The following is a 22,487-nucleotide window of genomic DNA, read 5'->3' on the forward strand; positions in this document are numbered from 1 at the left end:
CTTGCTTCCGTCGCCCTATGCATTGACCCGATATGGCAGTATCTTCGGGTACAGTGCACCACCCCCTTACAGGGTTAAAAAGAAAGATTCCTACTTTCATTGCTACCTGCTTGCTGGCTAGCCAGCTAGCCAGCCCTGTGGGCCTTGCTGCTGCTGCAGCCAAAAAACAAAAGGTGGTGCTGCTGCTGCTTCTGCTGCTTCTGCTTGTGTCTGGCCCCTGTTGGAGCGTCCAGGCACAGGACTTCTGCTGCTGCTGACTAAATGGCCTCCTTAATTGGATCATTTGAGTAGCCAGCACACCTGTGCAGGTAGGGCATGACATGATAGGCAGCTGCCTTGATAGCGGGTGGGTGCTGAATGTTCCTAATTGACAAAATAAGATTAATGCTTATGAAGAAATATAAAATCTCATCCCTTCCCCAATATCGCGCCACACCCCTACCCCTTAATTCCCTGGTTGAACGTGATGGACATATGTCTTTTTTCGACCGTACTAACTATGTAACTATGTAACATAACATGGGGGGGGGGGGGTCTCCTGGCTGTTCACACAGGTGTGTCATTGCTGTACATTGACCATGCATTGCTTCTGTGGTATTGCAAAGGCAAAGACAAATGCTTCCAGCCATCCATTGCACTAATGGATTGGTCATCAGCTGGCTGTCTATGTCCCGCATCAATATAGACCAAAGTACAGAGGGTTAGGCTATGCTATTGTGCACCTACCTGATGCATCAGAAGGTGCGAGGCCCTTGCTAAATTCTGTGCACAGACTTTGAGATCTATGCTTTAGACTGTATCTAAACCTGCTCCAACATGGACTGACATTCTGGCCTACTTTCAGCCGATGCGACTTGTCTGTCGCTGAACAGTCGCTTTTTATGTATTCAGCACCTATGTATAATGTTGTAAAAATGCTCTAGAAGCTAAAGTCGCAGAAATGTCACACATATTTGGCCTGCAACTTTCTGTGCGACAAATTCAGACAGGAAAAATCAGTATAAATCCTTAGAAAATTATCCCCCAGTGTCTCCATCTGCTGGCGGTATTGAATAAGCATTGCTGCACTGATGGGGTATGCATTAGACGAAAAAAAAGAAGAAAAAGAAGAATAATACGCCCAGAAAAGAGGCGAAAAGGAGAAAAACGTAAAAAAACGTGAAAAAAAAGTAAGAGGAAGAGAAGGGAAAAAAAGGTGGAAATGGGTTTAAAAGTGATTTCGGCGGAGAAATATATATATATATATATATATATATATATATATATATATATATATATATGCGCACACACACACATAGATATAAACGTATTCTCCGTTGAGATATTGCAGCCGCTGCTGTGTCCAGGCCCAGGAGCCTTAGCACTGTGCTGTGATGTCACTCAATACCACTGACATCACTAGGTGTAAACAACATCTCTCCTTTGCTGTGTATGTGACTATGGAGCTGTTTGGTGATGTCGTCTATTACGGCCTTCATAGAAGCAACAGGAGATTGTTGCATCCATCTTGAACCCTCAGAACTACAGTGCTATGATGTCACTCACTTCCACAGGCCTTGCAGAGTGTAAACAACAACAACCCAGCTTTGTTGTGTATGTAACCAAAGCGATTTGTGATGTCACCTAGAACCTTCACAGCAGCGACAGCTTTATGAGGAGCATCAGCACTGCTCTGCCTGAGCAGAACCATCACCGCCATAGGTTGTCAAATAACCCGGATTTAACCCACACAGGTAAGTCCAATGGGGTGCAGGCATGTCCTCTATGCTTACAGCTTCCCGTGGGTGTTGGTTTGATACCGTTTGGGGACAGCCAAGGAGGCATCTGCAGGCAACAAAGGTAGGTGTGTGCTTGTGTGTGTGTTTCCTATGCAGATCCTAAGCCCAGTGTCACATGCAAGTAGGAGGAGTAAGAAGGGTTCCTGGCAAATCCGGGTTATGGATTGCATTTAAAAAGGCCCCGTGGGAGTGCAATGGGCCCCTGTCTTGCTGCTTAGCAATAATGGTATGGGTTTAGGTTCTGCTGTGTGTACTGGTGGTTGACTGCCCCCCAGCCCAGAGTGTGCATGGAAAATTGTCTGGCAGCCTCCCTGACAGCAAGCAGTGATAGTGCCCATGAAGGGGACCTTGTTGGGCCCGCCCCTTTCACGGTTATCGCTTCTCGGCCTTTTGGCTAAGATCAAGTGTAGTATCTGTTCTTATCAGTTTAATATCTGATACGTCCCCTATCTGGGGACCATATATTAAATGGATTTTTGAGAACGGGGGCCGATTTCGAAGCTTGCTTCCGTCGCCCTATGCATTGACCCGATATGGCAGTATCTTCGGGTACAGTGCACCACCCCCTTACAGGGTTAAAAAGAAAGATTCCTACTTTCATTGCTACCTGCTTGCTGGCTAGCCAGCTAGCCAGCCCTGTGGGCCTTGCTGCTGCTGCAGCCAAAAAACAAAAGGTGGTGCTGCTGCTGCTTCTGCTGCTTCTGGCCCCTGTTGGAGCGTCCAGGCACAGGACTTCTGCTGCTGCTGACTAAATGGCCTCCTTAATTGGATCATTTGAGTAGCCAGCACACCTGTGCAGGTAGGGCATGACATGATAGGCAGCTGCCTTGATAGCGGGTGGGTGCTGAATGTTCCTAATTGACAAAATAAGATTAATGCTTATGAAGAAATATAAAATCTCATCCCTTCCCCAATATCGCGCCACACCCCTACCCCTTAATTCCCTGGTTGAACGTGATGGACATATGTCTTTTTTCGACCGTACTAACTATGTAACTATGTAACATAACATGGGGGGGGGGGGGGGGGGGGGTCTCCTGGCTGTTCACACAGGTGTGTCATTGCTGTACATTGACCATGCATTGCTTCTGTGGTATTGCAAAGGCAAAGACAAATGCTTCCAGCCATCCATTGCACTAATGGATTGGTCATCAGCTGGCTGTCTATGTCCCGCATCAATATAGACCAAAGTACAGAGGGTTAGGCTATGCTATTGTGCACCTACCTGATGCATCAGAAGGTGCGAGGCCCTTGCTAAATTCTGTGCACAGACTTTGAGATCTATGCTTTAGACTGTATCTAAACCTGCTCCAACATGGACTGACATTCTGGCCTACTTTCAGCCGATGCGACTTGTCTGTCGCTGAACAGTCGCTTTTTATGTATTCAGCACCTATGTATAATGTTGTAAAAATGCTCTAGAAGCTAAAGTCGCAGAAATGTCACACATATTTGGCCTGCAACTTTCTGTGCGACAAATTCAGACAGGAAAAATCAGTATAAATCCTTAGAAAATTATCCCCCAGTGTCTCCATCTGCTGGCGGTATTGAATAAGCATTGCTGCACTGATGGGGTATGCATTAGACGAAAAAAAAGAAGAAAAAGAAGAATAATACGCCCAGAAAAGAGGCGAAAAGGAGAAAAACGTAAAAAAACGTGAAAAAAAAGTAAGAGGAAGAGAAGGGAAAAAAAGGTGGAAATGGGTTTAAAAGTGATTTCGGCGGAGAAATATATATATATATATATATATATATATATATATATATATATATATATATGCGCACACACACACATAGATATAAACGTATTCTCCGTTGAGATATTGCAGCCGCTGCTGTGTCCAGGCCCAGGAGCCTTAGCACTGTGCTGTGATGTCACTCAATACCACTGACATCACTAGGTGTAAACAACATCTCTCCTTTGCTGTGTATGTGACTATGGAGCTGTTTGGTGATGTCGTCTATTACGGCCTTCATAGAAGCAACAGGAGATTGTTGCATCCATCTTGAACCCTCAGAACTACAGTGCTATGATGTCACTCACTTCCACAGGCCTTGCAGAGTGTAAACAACAACAACCCAGCTTTGTTGTGTATGTAACCAAAGGGATTTGTGATGTCACCTAGAACCTTCACAGCAGCGACAGCTTTATGAGGAGCATCAGCACTGCTCTGCCTGAGCAGAACCATCACCGCCATAGGTTGTCAAATAACCCGGATTTAACCCACACAGGTAAGTCCAATGGGGTGCAGGCATGTCCTCTATGCTTACAGCTTCCCGTGGGTGTTGGTTTGATACCGTTTGGGGACAGCCAAGGAGGCATCTGCAGGCAACAAAGGTAGGTGTGTGCTTGTGTGTGTGTTTCCTATGCAGATCCTAAGCCCAGTGTCACATGCAAGTAGGAGGAGTAAGAAGGGTTCCTGGCAAATCCGGGTTATGGATTGCATTTAAAAAGGCCCCGTGGGAGTGCAATGGGCCCCTGTCTTGCTGCTTAGCAATAATGGTATGGGTTTAGGTTCTGCTGTGTGTACTGGTGGTTGACTGCCCCCCAGCCCAGAGTGTGCATGGAAAATTGTCTGGCAGCCTCCCTGACAGCAAGCAGTGATAGTGCCCATGAAGGGGACCTTGTTGGGCCCGCCCCTTTCACGGTTATCGCTTCTCGGCCTTTTGGCTAAGATCAAGTGTAGTATCTGTTCTTATCAGTTTAATATCTGATACGTCCCCTATCTGGGGACCATATATTAAATGGATTTTTGAGAACGGGGGCCGATTTCGAAGCTTGCTTCCGTCGCCCTATGCATTGACCCGATATGGCAGTATCTTCGGGTACAGTGCACCACCCCCTTACAGGGTTAAAAAGAAAGATTCCTACTTTCATTGCTACCTGCTTGCTGGCTAGCCAGCTAGCCAGCCCTGTGGGCCTTGCTGCTGCTGCAGCCAAAAAACAAAAGGTGGTGCTGCTGCTGCTTCTGCTGCTTCTGCTTGTGTCTGGCCCCTGTTGGAGCGTCCAGGCACAGGACTTCTGCTGCTGCTGACTAAATGGCCTCCTTAATTGGATCATTTGAGTAGCCAGCACACCTGTGCAGGTAGGGCATGACATGATAGGCAGCTGCCTTGATAGCGGGTGGGTGCTGAATGTTCCTAATTGACAAAATAAGATTAATGCTTATGAAGAAATATAAAATCTCATCCCTTCCCCAATATCGCGCCACACCCCTACCCCTTAATTCCCTGGTTGAACGTGATGGACATATGTCTTTTTTCGACCGTACTAACTATGTAACTATGTAACATAACATGGGGGGGGGGGGGTCTCCTGGCTGTTCACACAGGTGTGTCATTGCTGTACATTGACCATGCATTGCTTCTGTGGTATTGCAAAGGCAAAGACAAATGCTTCCAGCCATCCATTGCACTAATGGATTGGTCATCAGCTGGCTGTCTATGTCCCGCATCAATATAGACCAAAGTACAGAGGGTTAGGCTATGCTATTGTGCACCTACCTGATGCATCAGAAGGTGCGAGGCCCTTGCTAAATTCTGTGCACAGACTTTGAGATCTATGCTTTAGACTGTATCTAAACCTGCTCCAACATGGACTGACATTCTGGCCTACTTTCAGCCGATGCGACTTGTCTGTCGCTGAACAGTCGCTTTTTATGTATTCAGCACCTATGTATAATGTTGTAAAAATGCTCTAGAAGCTAAAGTCGCAGAAATGTCACACATATTTGGCCTGCAACTTTCTGTGCGACAAATTCAGACAGGAAAAATCTGTATAAATCCTTAGAAAATTATCCCCCAGTGTCTCCATCTGCTGGCGGTATTGAATAAGCATTGCTGCACTGATGGGGTATGCATTAGACGAAAAAAAAGAAGAAAAAGAAGAATAATACGCCCAGAAAAGAGGCGAAAAGGAGAAAAACGTAAAAAAACGTGAAAAAAAAGTAAGAGGAAGAGAAGGGAAAAAAAGGTGGAAATGGGTTTAAAAGTGATTTCGGCGGAGAAATATATATATATATATATATATATATATATATATATATATATATATATATGCGCACACACACACATAGATATAAACGTATTCTCCGTTGAGATATTGCAGCCGCTGCTGTGTCCAGGCCCAGGAGCCTTAGCACTGTGCTGTGATGTCACTCAATACCACTGACATCACTAGGTGTAAACAACATCTCTCCTTTGCTGTGTATGTGACTATGGAGCTGTTTGGTGATGTCGTCTATTACGGCCTTCATAGAAGCAACAGGAGATTGTTGCATCCATCTTGAACCCTCAGAACTACAGTGCTATGATGTCACTCACTTCCACAGGCCTTGCAGAGTGTAAACAACAACAACCCAGCTTTGTTGTGTATGTAACCAAAGGGATTTGTGATGTCACCTAGAACCTTCACAGCAGCGACAGCTTTATGAGGAGCATCAGCACTGCTCTGCCTGAGCAGAACCATCACCGCCATAGGTTGTCAAATAACCCGGATTTAACCCACACAGGTAAGTCCAATGGGGTGCAGGCATGTCCTCTATGCTTACAGCTTCCCGTGGGTGTTGGTTTGATACCGTTTGGGGACAGCCAAGGAGGCATCTGCAGGCAACAAAGGTAGGTGTGTGCTTGTGTGTGTGTTTCCTATGCAGATCCTAAGCCCAGTGTCACATGCAAGTAGGAGGAGTAAGAAGGGTTCCTGGCAAATCCGGGTTATGGATTGCATTTAAAAAGGCCCCGTGGGAGTGCAATGGGCCCCTGTCTTGCTGCTTAGCAATAATGGTATGGGTTTAGGTTCTGCTGTGTGTACTGGTGGTTGACTGCCCCCCAGCCCAGAGTGTGCATGGAAAATTGTCTGGCAGCCTCCCTGACAGCAAGCAGTGATAGTGCCCATGAAGGGGACCTTGTTGGGCCCGCCCCTTTCACGGTTATCGCTTCTCGGCCTTTTGGCTAAGATCAAGTGTAGTATCTGTTCTTATCAGTTTAATATCTGATACGTCCCCTATCTGGGGACCATATATTAAATGGATTTTTGAGAACGGGGGCCGATTTCGAAGCTTGCTTCCGTCGCCCTATGCATTGACCCGATATGGCAGTATCTTCGGGTACAGTGCACCACCCCCTTACAGGGTTAAAAAGAAAGATTCCTACTTTCATTGCTACCTGCTTGCTGGCTAGCCAGCTAGCCAGCCCTGTGGGCCTTGCTGCTGCTGCAGCCAAAAAACAAAAGGTGGTGCTGCTGCTGCTTCTGCTGCTTCTGCTTGTGTCTGGCCCCTGTTGGAGCGTCCAGGCACAGGACTTCTGCTGCTGCTGACTAAATGGCCTCCTTAATTGGATCATTTGAGTAGCCAGCACACCTGTGCAGGTAGGGCATGACATGATAGGCAGCTGCCTTGATAGCGGGTGGGTGCTGAATGTTCCTAATTGACAAAATAAGATTAATGCTTATGAAGAAATATAAAATCTCATCCCTTCCCCAATATCGCGCCACACCCCTACCCCTTAATTCCCTGGTTGAACGTGATGGACATATGTCTTTTTTCGACCGTACTAACTATGTAACTATGTAACATAACATGGGGGGGGGGGGGGGGGGGGGGTCTCCTGGCTGTTCACACAGGTGTGTCATTGCTGTACATTGACCATGCATTGCTTCTGTGGTATTGCAAAGGCAAAGACAAATGCTTCCAGCCATCCATTGCACTAATGGATTGGTCATCAGCTGGCTGTCTATGTCCCGCATCAATATAGACCAAAGTACAGAGGGTTAGGCTATGCTATTGTGCACCTACCTGATGCATCAGAAGGTGCGAGGCCCTTGCTAAATTCTGTGCACAGACTTTGAGATCTATGCTTTAGACTGTATCTAAACCTGCTCCAACATGGACTGACATTCTGGCCTACTTTCAGCCGATGCGACTTGTCTGTCGCTGAACAGTCGCTTTTTATGTATTCAGCACCTATGTATAATGTTGTAAAAATGCTCTAGAAGCTAAAGTCGCAGAAATGTCACACATATTTGGCCTGCAACTTTCTGTGCGACAAATTCAGACAGGAAAAATCTGTATAAATCCTTAGAAAATTATCCCCCAGTGTCTCCATCTGCTGGCGGTATTGAATAAGCATTGCTGCACTGATGGGGTATGCATTAGACGAAAAAAAAGAAGAAAAAGAAGAATAATACGCCCAGAAAAGAGGCGAAAAGGAGAAAAACGTAAAAAAACGTGAAAAAAAAGTAAGAGGAAGAGAAGGGAAAAAAAGGTGGAAATGGGTTTAAAAGTGATTTCGGCGGAGAAATATATATATATATATATATATATATATATATATATATATATATATATATATGCGCACACACACACATAGATATAAACGTATTCTCCGTTGAGATATTGCAGCCGCTGCTGTGTCCAGGCCCAGGAGCCTTAGCACTGTGCTGTGATGTCACTCAATACCACTGACATCACTAGGTGTAAACAACATCTCTCCTTTGCTGTGTATGTGACTATGGAGCTGTTTGGTGATGTCGTCTATTACGGCCTTCATAGAAGCAACAGGAGATTGTTGCATCCATCTTGAACCCTCAGAACTACAGTGCTATGATGTCACTCACTTCCACAGGCCTTGCAGAGTGTAAACAACAACAACCCAGCTTTGTTGTGTATGTAACCAAAGGGATTTGTGATGTCACCTAGAACCTTCACAGCAGCGACAGCTTTATGAGGAGCATCAGCACTGCTCTGCCTGAGCAGAACCATCACCGCCATAGGTTGTCAAATAACCCGGATTTAACCCACACAGGTAAGTCCAATGGGGTGCAGGCATGTCCTCTATGCTTACAGCTTCCCGTGGGTGTTGGTTTGATACCGTTTGGGGACAGCCAAGGAGGCATCTGCAGGCAACAAAGGTAGGTGTGTGCTTGTGTGTGTGTTTCCTATGCAGATCCTAAGCCCAGTGTCACATGCAAGTAGGAGGAGTAAGAAGGGTTCCTGGCAAATCCGGGTTATGGATTGCATTTAAAAAGGCCCCGTGGGAGTGCAATGGGCCCCTGTCTTGCTGCTTAGCAATAATGGTATGGGTTTAGGTTCTGCTGTGTGTACTGGTGGTTGACTGCCCCCCAGCCCAGAGTGTGCATGGAAAATTGTCTGGCAGCCTCCCTGACAGCAAGCAGTGATAGTGCCCATGAAGGGGACCTTGTTGGGCCCGCCCCTTTCACGGTTATCGCTTCTCGGCCTTTTGGCTAAGATCAAGTGTAGTATCTGTTCTTATCAGTCTTTCATGCCGGTGGACAGTAACGCCGGTATGGGGCTGGTGGGGATGGGTGCTGCATGGAGGATGCAGGTGTACCAGGGCTTTCCGGGGCTGGTTCTGAGGAATCAGCTCGACGGCTGCCCCGATGTGACCTGTTCCCTCCGGGTCTCGCCATGAGGCTGAGAGGGTCTAGAGCCGAGGTACTTTTGTGCCTCGGGGAGTGGTGACCCCGAGGTGCCGAAACTCACTGGGAGGATAGGCTCACTGAGTTGAAGCACGGGCACCATAATCTCTTCACCTTGTGGCACTCACCTCTTGATTCCCGGCCTTCTGGCTAGGATCAGAGAAATTTTTATAGATCCGGCCGGATGTCCGGGCAGTATATCTGCACACATTCACTTATTTATTTCTTTTTTGTCTCACTGTGTCACTTTTTGCGTGTTGTGTGTTCACAGGATTGGTCAGGATGCGGTAGCCCTTCTGGGTGTCCCTCCTGGCGGTCTAGGGGAGGTGTGTGTGGCCATTAGGTTCCGCACCTCCCTGCAAACACCCCGGGTACTCCTGCTTTGGCAGGGTACCTACCGTAATCGGCTCTGCGGGCAGATACCTTGGCTAACGCCAAGGGGGATGCCGGGAGCATTTGTGGTCCCCTAGTAGCTTCGGCGAAAAGGGACATCGAACCTGGAACCTCGCAGGTACCTTTTGGTCCGGAGGCGAAGGGTAAGGTTTGTTAGGGGGCCTCTCTCCTATCGGAGAAGGGCTTGCGATAGACCGCATCCTTTGTGCACGTTTTTTTAGTGTAACACGTTTGCACTTTTTCTTGCACTTTGGGTGAATCGAAAGCACGTTCCTCGGCTTTAAATAAAAAAAAAAAAAAAAAAAAAAAAAAAATCTGTTCTTATCAGTTTAATATCTGATACGTCCCCTATCTGGGGACCATATATTAAATGGATTTTTGAGAACGGGGGCCGATTTCGAAGCTTGCTTCCGTCGCCCTATGCATTGACCCGATATGGCAGTATCTTCGGGTACAGTGCACCACCCCCTTACAGGGTTAAAAAGAAAGATTCCTACTTTCATTGCTACCTGCTTGCTGGCTAGCCAGCTAGCCAGCCCTGTGGGCCTTGCTGCTGCTGCAGCCAAAAAACAAAAGGTGGTGCTGCTGCTGCTTCTGCTGCTTCTGCTTGTGTCTGGCCCCTGTTGGAGCGTCCAGGCACAGGACTTCTGCTGCTGCTGACTAAATGGCCTCCTTAATTGGATCATTTGAGTAGCCAGCACACCTGTGCAGGTAGGGCATGACATGATAGGCAGCTGCCTTGATAGCGGGTGGGTGCTGAATGTTCCTAATTGACAAAATAAGATTAATGCTTATGAAGAAATATAAAATCTCATCCCTTCCCCAATATCGCGCCACACCCCTACCCCTTAATTCCCTGGTTGAACGTGATGGACATATGTCTTTTTTCGACCGTACTAACTATGTAACTATGTAACATAACATGGGGGGGGGGGGGGGGGGGGGGTCTCCTGGCTGTTCACACAGGTGTGTCATTGCTGTACATTGACCATGCATTGCTTCTGTGGTATTGCAAAGGCAAAGACAAATGCTTCCAGCCATCCATTGCACTAATGGATTGGTCATCAGCTGGCTGTCTATGTCCCGCATCAATATAGACCAAAGTACAGAGGGTTAGGCTATGCTATTGTGCACCTACCTGATGCATCAGAAGGTGCGAGGCCCTTGCTAAATTCTGTGCACAGACTTTGAGATCTATGCTTTAGACTGTATCTAAACCTGCTCCAACATGGACTGACATTCTGGCCTACTTTCAGCCGATGCGACTTGTCTGTCGCTGAACAGTCGCTTTTTATGTATTCAGCACCTATGTATAATGTTGTAAAAATGCTCTAGAAGCTAAAGTCGCAGAAATGTCACACATATTTGGCCTGCAACTTTCTGTGCGACAAATTCAGACAGGAAAAATCTGTATAAATCCTTAGAAAATTATCCCCCAGTGTCTCCATCTGCTGGCGGTATTGAATAAGCATTGCTGCACTGATGGGGTATGCATTAGACGAAAAAAAAGAAGAAAAAGAAGAATAATACGCCCAGAAAAGAGGCGAAAAGGAGAAAAACGTAAAAAAACGTGAAAAAAAAGTAAGAGGAAGAGAAGGGAAAAAAAGGTGGAAATGGGTTTAAAAGTGATTTCGGCGGAGAAATATATATATATATATATATATATATATATATATATATATATATATATATATGCGCACACACACACATAGATATAAACGTATTCTCCGTTGAGATATTGCAGCCGCTGCTGTGTCCAGGCCCAGGAGCCTTAGCACTGTGCTGTGATGTCACTCAATACCACTGACATCACTAGGTGTAAACAACATCTCTCCTTTGCTGTGTATGTGACTATGGAGCTGTTTGGTGATGTCGTCTATTACGGCCTTCATAGAAGCAACAGGAGATTGTTGCATCCATCTTGAACCCTCAGAACTACAGTGCTATGATGTCACTCACTTCCACAGGCCTTGCAGAGTGTAAACAACAACAACCCAGCTTTGTTGTGTATGTAACCAAAGGGATTTGTGATGTCACCTAGAACCTTCACAGCAGCGACAGCTTTATGAGGAGCATCAGCACTGCTCTGCCTGAGCAGAACCATCACCGCCATAGGTTGTCAAATAACCCGGATTTAACCCACACAGGTAAGTCCAATGGGGTGCAGGCATGTCCTCTATGCTTACAGCTTCCCGTGGGTGTTGGTTTGATACCGTTTGGGGACAGCCAAGGAGGCATCTGCAGGCAACAAAGGTAGGTGTGTGCTTGTGTGTGTGTTTCCTATGCAGATCCTAAGCCCAGTGTCACATGCAAGTAGGAGGAGTAAGAAGGGTTCCTGGCAAATCCGGGTTATGGATTGCATTTAAAAAGGCCCCGTGGGAGTGCAATGGGCCCCTGTCTTGCTGCTTAGCAATAATGGTATGGGTTTAGGTTCTGCTGTGTGTACTGGTGGTTGACTGCCCCCCAGCCCAGAGTGTGCATGGAAAATTGTCTGGCAGCCTCCCTGACAGCAAGCAGTGATAGTGCCCATGAAGGGGACCTTGTTGGGCCCGCCCCTTTCACGGTTATCGCTTCTCGGCCTTTTGGCTAAGATCAAGTGTAGTATCTGTTCTTATCAGTTTAATATCTGATACGTCCCCTATCTGGGGACCATATATTAAATGGATTTTTGAGAACGGGGGCCGATTTCGAAGCTTGCTTCCGTCGCCCTATGCATTGACCCGATATGGCAGTATCTTCGGGTACAGTGCACCACCCCCTTACAGGGTTAAAAAGAAAGATTCCTACTTTCATTGCTACCTGCTTGCTGGCTAGCCAGCTAGCCAGCCCTGTGGGCCTTGCTGCTGCTGCAGCCAAAAAACAAAAGGTGGTGCTGCTGCTGCTTCTGCTGCTTCTGCTTGTGTCTGGCCCCTGTTGGAGCGTCCAGGCACAGGACTTCTGCTGCTGCTGACTAAATGGCCTCCTTAATTGGATCATTTGAGTAGCCAGCACACCTGTGCAGGTAGGGCATGACATGATAGGCAGCTGCCTTGATAGCGGGTGGGTGCTGAATGTTCCTAATTGACAAAATAAGATTAATGCTTATGAAGAAATATAAAATCTCATCCCTTCCCCAATATCGCGCCACACCCCTACCCCTTAATTCCCTGGTTGAACGTGATGGACATATGTCTTTTTTCGACCGTACTAACTATGTAACTATGTAACATAACATGGGGGGGGGGGGGGGGGGGTCTCCTGGCTGTTCACACAGGTGTGTCATTGCTGTACATTGACCATGCATTGCTTCTGTGGTATTGCAAAGGCAAAGACAAATGCTTCCAGCCATCCATTGCACTAATGGATTGGTCATCAGCTGGCTGTCTATGTCCCGCATCAATATAGACCAAAGTACAGAGGGTTAGGCTATGCTATTGTGCACCTACCTGATGCATCAGAAGGTGCGAGGCCCTTGCTAAATTCTGTGCACAGACTTTGAGATCTATGCTTTAGACTGTATCTAAACCTGCTCCAACATGGACTGACATTCTGGCCTACTTTCAGCCGATGCGACTTGTCTGTCGCTGAACAGTCGCTTTTTATGTATTCAGCACCTATGTATAATGTTGTAAAAATGCTCTAGAAGCTAAAGTCGCAGAAATGTCACACATATTTGGCCTGCAACTTTCTGTGCGACAAATTCAGACAGGAAAAATCAGTATAAATCCTTAGAAAATTATCCCCCAGTGTCTCCATCTGCTGGCGGTATTGAATAAGCATTGCTGCACTGATGGGGTATGCATTAGACGAAAAAAAAGAAGAAAAAGAAGAATAATACGCCCAGAAAAGAGGCGAAAAGGAGAAAAACGTAAAAAAACGTGAAAAAAAAGTAAGAGGAAGAGAAGGGAAAAAAAGGTGGAAATGGGTTTAAAAGTGATTTCGGCGGAGAAATATATATATATATATATATATATATATATATATATATATATATGCGCACACACACACATAGATATAAACGTATTCTCCGTTGAGATATTGCAGCCGCTGCTGTGTCCAGGCCCAGGAGCCTTAGCACTGTGCTGTGATGTCACTCAATACCACTGACATCACTAGGTGTAAACAACATCTCTCCTTTGCTGTGTATGTGACTATGGAGCTGTTTGGTGATGTCGTCTATTACGGCCTTCATAGAAGCAACAGGAGATTGTTGCATCCATCTTGAACCCTCAGAACTACAGTGCTATGATGTCACTCACTTCCACAGGCCTTGCAGAGTGTAAACAACAACAACCCAGCTTTGTTGTGTATGTAACCAAAGGGATTTGTGATGTCACCTAGAACCTTCACAGCAGCGACAGCTTTATGAGGAGCATCAGCACTGCTCTGCCTGAGCAGAACCATCACCGCCATAGGTTGTCAAATAACCCGGATTTAACCCACACAGGTAAGTCCAATGGGGTGCAGGCATGTCCTCTATGCTTACAGCTTCCCGTGGGTGTTGGTTTGATACCGTTTGGGGACAGCCAAGGAGGCATCTGCAGGCAACAAAGGTAGGTGTGTGCTTGTGTGTGTGTTTCCTATGCAGATCCTAAGCCCAGTGTCACATGCAAGTAGGAGGAGTAAGAAGGGTTCCTGGCAAATCCGGGTTATGGATTGCATTTAAAAAGGCCCCGTGGGAGTGCAATGGGCCCCTGTCTTGCTGCTTAGCAATAATGGTATGGGTTTAGGTTCTGCTGTGTGTACTGGTGGTTGACTGCCCCCCAGCCCAGAGTGTGCATGGAAAATTGTCTGGCAGCCTCCCTGACAGCAAGCAGTGATAGTGCCCATGAAGGGGACCTTGTTGGGCCCGCCCCTTTCACGGTTATCGCTTCTCGGCCTTTTGGCTAAGATCAAGTGTAGTATCTGTTCTTATCAGTTTAATATCTGATACGTCCCCTATCTGGGGACCATATATTAAATGGATTTTTGAGAACGGGGGCCGATTTCGAAGCTTGCTTCCGTCGCCCTATGCATTGACCCGATATGGCAGTATCTTCGGGTACAGTGCACCACCCCCTTACAGGGTTAAAAAGAAAGATTCCTACTTTCATTGCTACCTGCTTGCTGGCTAGCCAGCTAGCCAGCCCTGTGGGCCTTGCTGCTGCTGCAGCCAAAAAACAAAAGGTGGTGCTGCTGCTGCTTCTGCTGCTTCTGCTTGTGTCTGGCCCCTGTTGGAGCGTCCAGGCACAGGACTTCTGCTGCTGCTGACTAAATGGCCTCCTTAATTGGATCATTTGAGTAGCCAGCACACCTGTGCAGGTAGGGCATGACATGATAGGCAGCTGCCTTGATAGCGGGTGGGTGCTGAATGTTCCTAATTGACAAAATAAGATTAATGCTTATGAAGAAATATAAAATCTCATCCCTTCCCCAATATCGCGCCACACCCCTACCCCTTAATTCCCTGGTTGAACGTGATGGACATATGTCTTTTTTCGACCGTACTAACTATGTAACTATGTAACATAACATGGGGGGGGGGGGGTCTCCTGGCTGTTCACACAGGTGTGTCATTGCTGTACATTGACCATGCATTGCTTCTGTGGTATTGCAAAGGCAAAGACAAATGCTTCCAGCCATCCATTGCACTAATGGATTGGTCATCAGCTGGCTGTCTATGTCCCGCATCAATATAGACCAAAGTACAGAGGGTTAGGCTATGCTATTGTGCACCTACCTGATGCATCAGAAGGTGCGAGGCCCTTGCTAAATTCTGTGCACAGACTTTGAGATCTATGCTTTAGACTGTATCTAAACCTGCTCCAACATGGACTGACATTCTGGCCTACTTTCAGCCGATGCGACTTGTCTGTCGCTGAACAGTCGCTTTTTATGTATTCAGCACCTATGTATAATGTTGTAAAAATGCTCTAGAAGCTAAAGTCGCAGAAATGTCACACATATTTGGCCTGCAACTTTCTGTGCGACAAATTCAGACAGGAAAAATCAGTATAAATCCTTAGAAAATTATCCCCCAGTGTCTCCATCTGCTGGCGGTATTGAATAAGCATTGCTGCACTGATGGGGTATGCATTAGACGAAAAAAAAGAAGAAAAAGAAGAATAATACGCCCAGAAAAGAGGCGAAAAGGAGAAAAACGTAAAAAAACGTGAAAAAAAAGTAAGAGGAAGAGAAGGGAAAAAAAGGTGGAAATGGGTTTAAAAGTGATTTCGGCGGAGAATATATATATATATATATATATATATATATATATATATATATATATGCGCACACACACACATAGATATAAACGTATTCTCCGTTGAGATATTGCAGCCGCTGCTGTGTCCAGGCCCAGGAGCCTTAGCACTGTGCTGTGATGTCACTCAATACCACTGACATCACTAGGTGTAAACAACATCTCTCCTTTGCTGTGTATGTGACTATGGAGCTGTTTGGTGATGTCGTCTATTACGGCCTTCATAGAAGCAACAGGAGATTGTTGCATCCATCTTGAACCCTCAGAACTACAGTGCTATGATGTCACTCACTTCCACAGGCCTTGCAGAGTGTAAACAACAACAACCCAGCTTTGTTGTGTATGTAACCAAAGGGATTTGTGATGTCACCTAGAACCTTCACAGCAGCGACAGCTTTATGAGGAGCATCAGCACTGCTCTGCCTGAGCAGAACCATCACCGCCATAGGTTGTCAAATAACCCGGATTTAACCCACACAGGTAAGTCCAATGGGGTGCAGGCATGTCCTCTATGCTTACAGCTTCCCGTGGGTGTTGGTTTGATACCGTTTGGGGACAGCCAAGGAGGCATCTGCAGGCAACAAAGGTAGGTGTGTGCTTGTGTGTGTGTTTCCTATGCAGATCCTAAGCCCAGTGTCACATGCAAGTAGGAGGAGTAAGAAGGGTTCCTGGCAAATCCGGGTTATGGATTGCATTTAAAAAGGCCCCGTGGGAGTGCAATGGGCCCCTGTCTTGCTGCTTAGCAATAATGGTATGGGTTTAGGTTCTGCTGTGTGTACTGGTGGTTGACTGCCCCCCAGCCCAGAGTGTGCATGGAAAATTGTCTGGCAGCCTCCCTGACAGCAAGCAGTGATAGTGCCCATGAAGGGGACCTTGTTGGGCCCGCCCCTTTCACGGTTATCGCTTCTCGGCCTTTTGGCTAAGATCAAGTGTAGTATCTGTTCTTATCAGTTTAATATCTGATACGTCCCCTATCTGGGGACCATATATTAAATGGATTTTTGAGAACGGGGGCCGATTTCGAAGCTTGCTTCCGTCGCCCTATGCATTGACCCGATATGGCAGTATCTTCGGGTACAGTGCACCACCCCCTTACAGGGTTAAAAAGAAAGATTCCTACTTTCATTGCTACCTGCTTGCTGGCTAGCCAGCTAGCCAGCCCTGTGGGCCTTGCTGCTGCTGCAGCCAAAAAACAAAAGGTGGTGCTGCTGCTGCTTCTGCTGCTTCTGCTTGTGTCTGGCCCCTGTTGGAGCGTCCAGGCACAGGACTTCTGCTGCTGCTGACTAAATGGCCTCCTTAATTGGATCATTTGAGTAGCCAGCACACCTGTGCAGGTAGGGCATGACATGATAGGCAGCTGCCTTGATAGCGGGTGGGTGCTGAATGTTCCTAATTGACAAAATAAGATTAATGCTTATGAAGAAATATAAAATCTCATCCCTTCCCCAATATCGCGCCACACCCCTACCCCTTAATTCCCTGGTTGAACGTGATGGACATATGTCTTTTTTCGACCGTACTAACTATGTAACTATGTAACATAACATGGGGGGGGGGGGGGGGGGGGTCTCCTGGCTGTTCACACAGGTGTGTCATTGCTGTACATTGACCATGCATTGCTTCTGTGGTATTGCAAAGGCAAAGACAAATGCTTCCAGCCATCCATTGCACTAATGGATTGGTCATCAGCTGGCTGTCTATGTCCCGCATCAATATAGACCAAAGTACAGAGGGTTAGGCTATGCTATTGTGCACCTACCTGATGCATCAGAAGGTGCGAGGCCCTTGCTAAATTCTGTGCACAGACTTTGAGATCTATGCTTTAGACTGTATCTAAACCTGCTCCAACATGGACTGACATTCTGGCCTACTTTCAGCCGATGCGACTTGTCTGTCGCTGAACAGTCGCTTTTTATGTATTCAGCACCTATGTATAATGTTGTAAAAATGCTCTAGAAGCTAAAGTCGCAGAAATGTCACACATATTTGGCCTGCAACTTTCTGTGCGACAAATTCAGACAGGAAAAATCAGTATAAATCCTTAGAAAATTATCCCCCAGTGTCTCCATCTGCTGGCGGTATTGAATAAGCATTGCTGCACTGATGGGGTATGCATTAGACGAAAAAAAAGAAGAAAAAGAAGAATAATACGCCCAGAAAAGAGGCGAAAAGGAGAAAAACGTAAAAAAACGTGAAAAAAAAGTAAGAGGAAGAGAAGGGAAAAAAAGGTGGAAATGGGTTTAAAAGTGATTTCGGCGGAGAAATATATATATATATATATATATATATATATATATATATATATATATGCGCACACACACACATAGATATAAACGTATTCTCCGTTGAGATATTGCAGCCGCTGCTGTGTCCAGGCCCAGGAGCCTTAGCACTGTGCTGTGATGTCACTCAATACCACTGACATCACTAGGTGTAAACAACATCTCTCCTTTGCTGTGTATGTGACTATGGAGCTGTTTGGTGATGTCGTCTATTACGGCCTTCATAGAAGCAACAGGAGATTGTTGCATCCATCTTGAACCCTCAGAACTACAGTGCTATGATGTCACTCACTTCCACAGGCCTTGCAGAGTGTAAACAACAACAACCCAGCTTTGTTGTGTATGTAACCAAAGGGATTTGTGATGTCACCTAGAACCTTCACAGCAGCGACAGCTTTATGAGGAGCATCAGCACTGCTCTGCCTGAGCAGAACCATCACCGCCATAGGTTGTCAAATAACCCGGATTTAACCCACACAGGTAAGTCCAATGGGGTGCAGGCATGTCCTCTATGCTTACAGCTTCCCGTGGGTGTTGGTTTGATACCGTTTGGGGACAGCCAAGGAGGCATCTGCAGGCAACAAAGGTAGGTGTGTGCTTGTGTGTGTGTTTCCTATGCAGATCCTAAGCCCAGTGTCACATGCAAGTAGGAGGAGTAAGAAGGGTTCCTGGCAAATCCGGGTTATGGATTGCATTTAAAAAGGCCCCGTGGGAGTGCAATGGGCCCCTGTCTTGCTGCTTAGCAATAATGGTATGGGTTTAGGTTCTGCTGTGTGTACTGGTGGTTGACTGCCCCCCAGCCCAGAGTGTGCATGGAAAATTGTCTGGCAGCCTCCCTGACAGCAAGCAGTGATAGTGCCCATGAAGGGGACCTTGTTGGGCCCGCCCCTTTCACGGTTATCGCTTCTCGGCCTTTTGGCTAAGATCAAGTGTAGTATCTGTTCTTATCAGTTTAATATCTGATACGTCCCCTATCTGGGGACCATATATTAAATGGATTTTTGAGAACGGGGGCCGATTTCGAAGCTTGCTTCCGTCGCCCTATGCATTGACCCGATATGGCAGTATCTTCGGGTACAGTGCACCACCCCCTTACAGGGTTAAAAAGAAAGATTCCTACTTTCATTGCTACCTGCTTGCTGGCTAGCCAGCTAGCCAGCCCTGTGTGCCTTGCTGCTGCTGCAGCCAAAAAACAAAAGGTGGTGCTGCTGCTGCTTCTGCTGCTTCTGCTTGTGTCTGGCCCCTGTTGGAGCGTCCAGGCACAGGACTTCTGCTGCTGCTGACTAAATGGCCTCCTTAATTGGATCATTTGAGTAGCCAGCACACCTGTGCAGGTAGGGCATGACATGATAGGCAGCTGCCTTGATAGCGGGTGGGTGCTGAATGTTCCTAATTGACAAAATAAGATTAATGCTTATGAAGAAATATAAAATCTCATCCCTTCCCCAATATCGCGCCACACCCCTACCCCTTAATTCCCTGGTTGAACGTGATGGACATATGTCTTTTTTCGACCGTACTAACTATGTAACTATGTAACATAACATGGGGGGGGGGGGGGGGGGGGGGGTCTCCTGGCTGTTCACACAGGTGTGTCATTGCTGTACATTGACCATGCATTGCTTCTGTGGTATTGCAAAGGCAAAGACAAATGCTTCCAACCATCCATTGCACTAATGGATTGGTCATCAGCTGGCTGTCTATGTCCCGCATCAATATAGACCAAAGTACAGAGGGTTAGGCTATGCTATTGTGCACCTACCTGATGCATCAGAAGGTGCGAGGCCCTTGCTAAATTCTGTGCACAGACTTTGAGATCTATGCTTTAGACTGTATCTAAACCTGCTCCAACATGGACTGACATTCTGGCCTACTTTCAGCCGATGCGACTTGTCTGTCGCTGAACAGTCGCTTTTTATGTATTCAGCACCTATGTATAATGTTGTAAAAATGCTCTAGAAGCTAAAGTCGCAGAAATGTCACACATATTTGGCCTGCAACTTTCTGTGCGACAAATTCAGACAGGAAAAATCAGTATAAATCCTTAGAAAATTATCCCCCAGTGTCTCCATCTGCTGGCGGTATTGAATAAGCATTGCTGCACTGATGGGGTATGCATTAGACGAAAAAAAAGAAGAAAAAGAAGAATAATACGCCCAGAAAAGAGGCGAAAAGGAGAAAAACGTAAAAAAACGTGAAAAAAAAGTAAGAGGAAGAGAAGGGAAAAAAAGGTGGAAATGGGTTTAAAAGTGATTTCGGCGGAGAAATATATATATATATATATATATATATATATATATATATATATGCGCACACACACACATAGATATAAACGTATTCTCCGTTGAGATATTGCAGCCGCTGCTGTGTCCAGGCCCAGGAGCCTTAGCACTGTGCTGTGATGTCACTCAATACCACTGACATCACTAGGTGTAAACAACATCTCTCCTTTGCTGTGTATGTGACTATGGAGCTGTTTGGTGATGTCGTCTATTACGGCCTTCATAGAAGCAACAGGAGATTGTTGCATCCATCTTGAACCCTCAGAACTACAGTGCTATGATGTCACTCACTTCCACAGGCCTTGCAGAGTGTAAACAACAACAACCCAGCTTTGTTGTGTATGTAACCAAAGGGATTTGTGATGTCACCTAGAACCTTCACAGCAGCGACAGCTTTATGAGGAGCATCAGCACTGCTCTGCCTGAGCAGAACCATCACCGCCATAGGTTGTCAAATAACCCGGATTTAACCCACACAGGTAAGTCCAATGGGGTGCAGGCATGTCCTCTATGCTTACAGCTTCCCGTGGGTGTTGGTTTGATACCGTTTGGGGACAGCCAAGGAGGCATCTGCAGGCAACAAAGGTAGGTGTGTGCTTGTGTGTGTGTTTCCTATGCAGATCCTAAGCCCAGTGTCACATGCAAGTAGGAGGAGTAAGAAGGGTTCCTGGCAAATCCGGGTTATGGATTGCATTTAAAAAGGCCCCGTGGGAGTGCAATGGGCCCCTGTCTTGCTGCTTAGCAATAATGGTATGGGTTTAGGTTCTGCTGTGTGTACTGGTGGTTGACTGCCCCCCAGCCCAGAGTGTGCATGGAAAATTGTCTGGCAGCCTCCCTGACAGCAAGCAGTGATAGTGCCCATGAAGGGGACCTTGTTGGGCCCGCCCCTTTCACGGTTATCGCTTCTCGGCCTTTTGGCTAAGATCAAGTGTAGTATCTGTTCTTATCAGTTTAATATCTGATACGTCCCCTATCTGGGGACCATATATTAAATGGATTTTTGAGAACGGGGGCCGATTTCGAAGCTTGCTTCCGTCGCCCTATGCATTGACCCGATATGGCAGTATCTTCGGGTACAGTGCACCACCCCCTTACAGGGTTAAAAAGAAAGATTCCTACTTTCATTGCTACCTGCTTGCTGGCTAGCCAGCTAGCCAGCCCTGTGGGCCTTGCTGCTGCTGCAGCCAAAAAACAAAAGGTGGTGCTGCTGCTGCTTCTGCTGCTTCTGCTTGTGTCTGGCCCCTGTTGGAGCGTCCAGGCACAGGACTTCTGCTGCTGCTGACTAAATGGCCTCCTTAATTGGATCATTTGAGTAGCCAGCACACCTGTGCAGGTAGGGCATGACATGATAGGCAGCTGCCTTGATAGCGGGTGGGTGCTGAATGTTCCTAATTGACAAAATAAGATTAATGCTTATGAAGAAATATAAAATCTCATCCCTTCCCCAATATCGCGCCACACCCCTACCCCTTAATTCCCTGGTTGAACGTGATGGACATATGTCTTTTTTCGACCGTACTAACTATGTAACTATGTAACATAACATGGGGGGGGGGTCTCCTGGCTGTTCACACAGGTGTGTCATTGCTGTACATTGACCATGCATTGCTTCTGTGGTATTGCAAAGGCAAAGACAAATGCTTCCAGCCATCCATTGCACTAATGGATTGGTCATCAGCTGGCTGTCTATGTCCCGCATCAATATAGACCAAAGTACAGAGGGTTAGGCTATGCTATTGTGCACCTACCTGATGCATCAGAAGGTGCGAGGCCCTTGCTAAATTCTGTGCACAGACTTTGAGATCTATGCTTTAGACTGTATCTAAACCTGCTCCAACATGGACTGACATTCTGGCCTACTTTCAGCCGATGCGACTTGTCTGTCGCTGAACAGTCGCTTTTTATGTATTCAGCACCTATGTATAATGTTGTAAAAATGCTCTAGAAGCTAAAGTCGCAGAAATGTCACACATATTTGGCCTGCAACTTTCTGTGCGACAAATTCAGACAGGAAAAATCAGTATAAATCCTTAGAAAATTATCCCCCAGTGTCTCCATCTGCTGGCGGTATTGAATAAGCATTGCTGCACTGATGGG

General features: G+C 46.5%; 10 non-coding genes across 10 annotated transcripts; all 10 read left to right on the forward strand.

The window, feature by feature from the left end:
* The first annotated feature begins 2,152 nt into the window (after positions 1 to 2,152).
* On the forward strand, positions 2,153 to 2,343 carry LOC130328306 (U2 spliceosomal RNA). The gene has a single exon (XR_008872330.1). It is a non-coding gene; the product is annotated as a U2 spliceosomal RNA (small nuclear RNA).
* Positions 2,344 to 4,429: 2,086 nt separating this feature from the next.
* On the forward strand, positions 4,430 to 4,620 carry LOC130328314 (U2 spliceosomal RNA). The gene has a single exon (XR_008872337.1). It is a non-coding gene; the product is annotated as a U2 spliceosomal RNA (small nuclear RNA).
* A 2,088-nt stretch (positions 4,621 to 6,708) lies between these two features.
* Positions 6,709 to 6,899, forward strand: LOC130328315 (U2 spliceosomal RNA). Its single transcript, XR_008872338.1, has one exon. It is a non-coding gene; the product is annotated as a U2 spliceosomal RNA (small nuclear RNA).
* A 2,099-nt stretch (positions 6,900 to 8,998) lies between these two features.
* LOC130328313 (U2 spliceosomal RNA) lies at positions 8,999 to 9,186 on the forward strand. Its single transcript, XR_008872336.1, has one exon. It is a non-coding gene; the product is annotated as a U2 spliceosomal RNA (small nuclear RNA).
* Positions 9,187 to 9,879: 693 nt separating this feature from the next.
* On the forward strand, positions 9,880 to 10,073 carry LOC130328312 (U2 spliceosomal RNA). The gene has a single exon (XR_008872335.1). It is a non-coding gene; the product is annotated as a U2 spliceosomal RNA (small nuclear RNA).
* Positions 10,074 to 12,172: 2,099 nt separating this feature from the next.
* On the forward strand, positions 12,173 to 12,363 carry LOC130328316 (U2 spliceosomal RNA). The gene has a single exon (XR_008872339.1). It is a non-coding gene; the product is annotated as a U2 spliceosomal RNA (small nuclear RNA).
* Positions 12,364 to 14,451: 2,088 nt separating this feature from the next.
* LOC130328317 (U2 spliceosomal RNA) lies at positions 14,452 to 14,642 on the forward strand. The gene has a single exon (XR_008872340.1). It is a non-coding gene; the product is annotated as a U2 spliceosomal RNA (small nuclear RNA).
* Positions 14,643 to 16,725: 2,083 nt separating this feature from the next.
* Positions 16,726 to 16,916, forward strand: LOC130328308 (U2 spliceosomal RNA). The gene has a single exon (XR_008872331.1). It is a non-coding gene; the product is annotated as a U2 spliceosomal RNA (small nuclear RNA).
* Positions 16,917 to 19,007: 2,091 nt separating this feature from the next.
* Positions 19,008 to 19,198, forward strand: LOC130328309 (U2 spliceosomal RNA). The gene has a single exon (XR_008872332.1). It is a non-coding gene; the product is annotated as a U2 spliceosomal RNA (small nuclear RNA).
* Positions 19,199 to 21,288: 2,090 nt separating this feature from the next.
* LOC130328310 (U2 spliceosomal RNA) lies at positions 21,289 to 21,479 on the forward strand. Its single transcript, XR_008872333.1, has one exon. It is a non-coding gene; the product is annotated as a U2 spliceosomal RNA (small nuclear RNA).
* Positions 21,480 to 22,487: the final 1,008 nt, after the last annotated feature.

The sequence above is a fragment of the Hyla sarda genome, unplaced genomic scaffold (assembly GCF_029499605.1).
Source record: "Hyla sarda isolate aHylSar1 unplaced genomic scaffold, aHylSar1.hap1 scaffold_3058, whole genome shotgun sequence".
NCBI lineage: Eukaryota > Metazoa > Chordata > Amphibia > Anura > Hylidae > Hyla > Hyla sarda.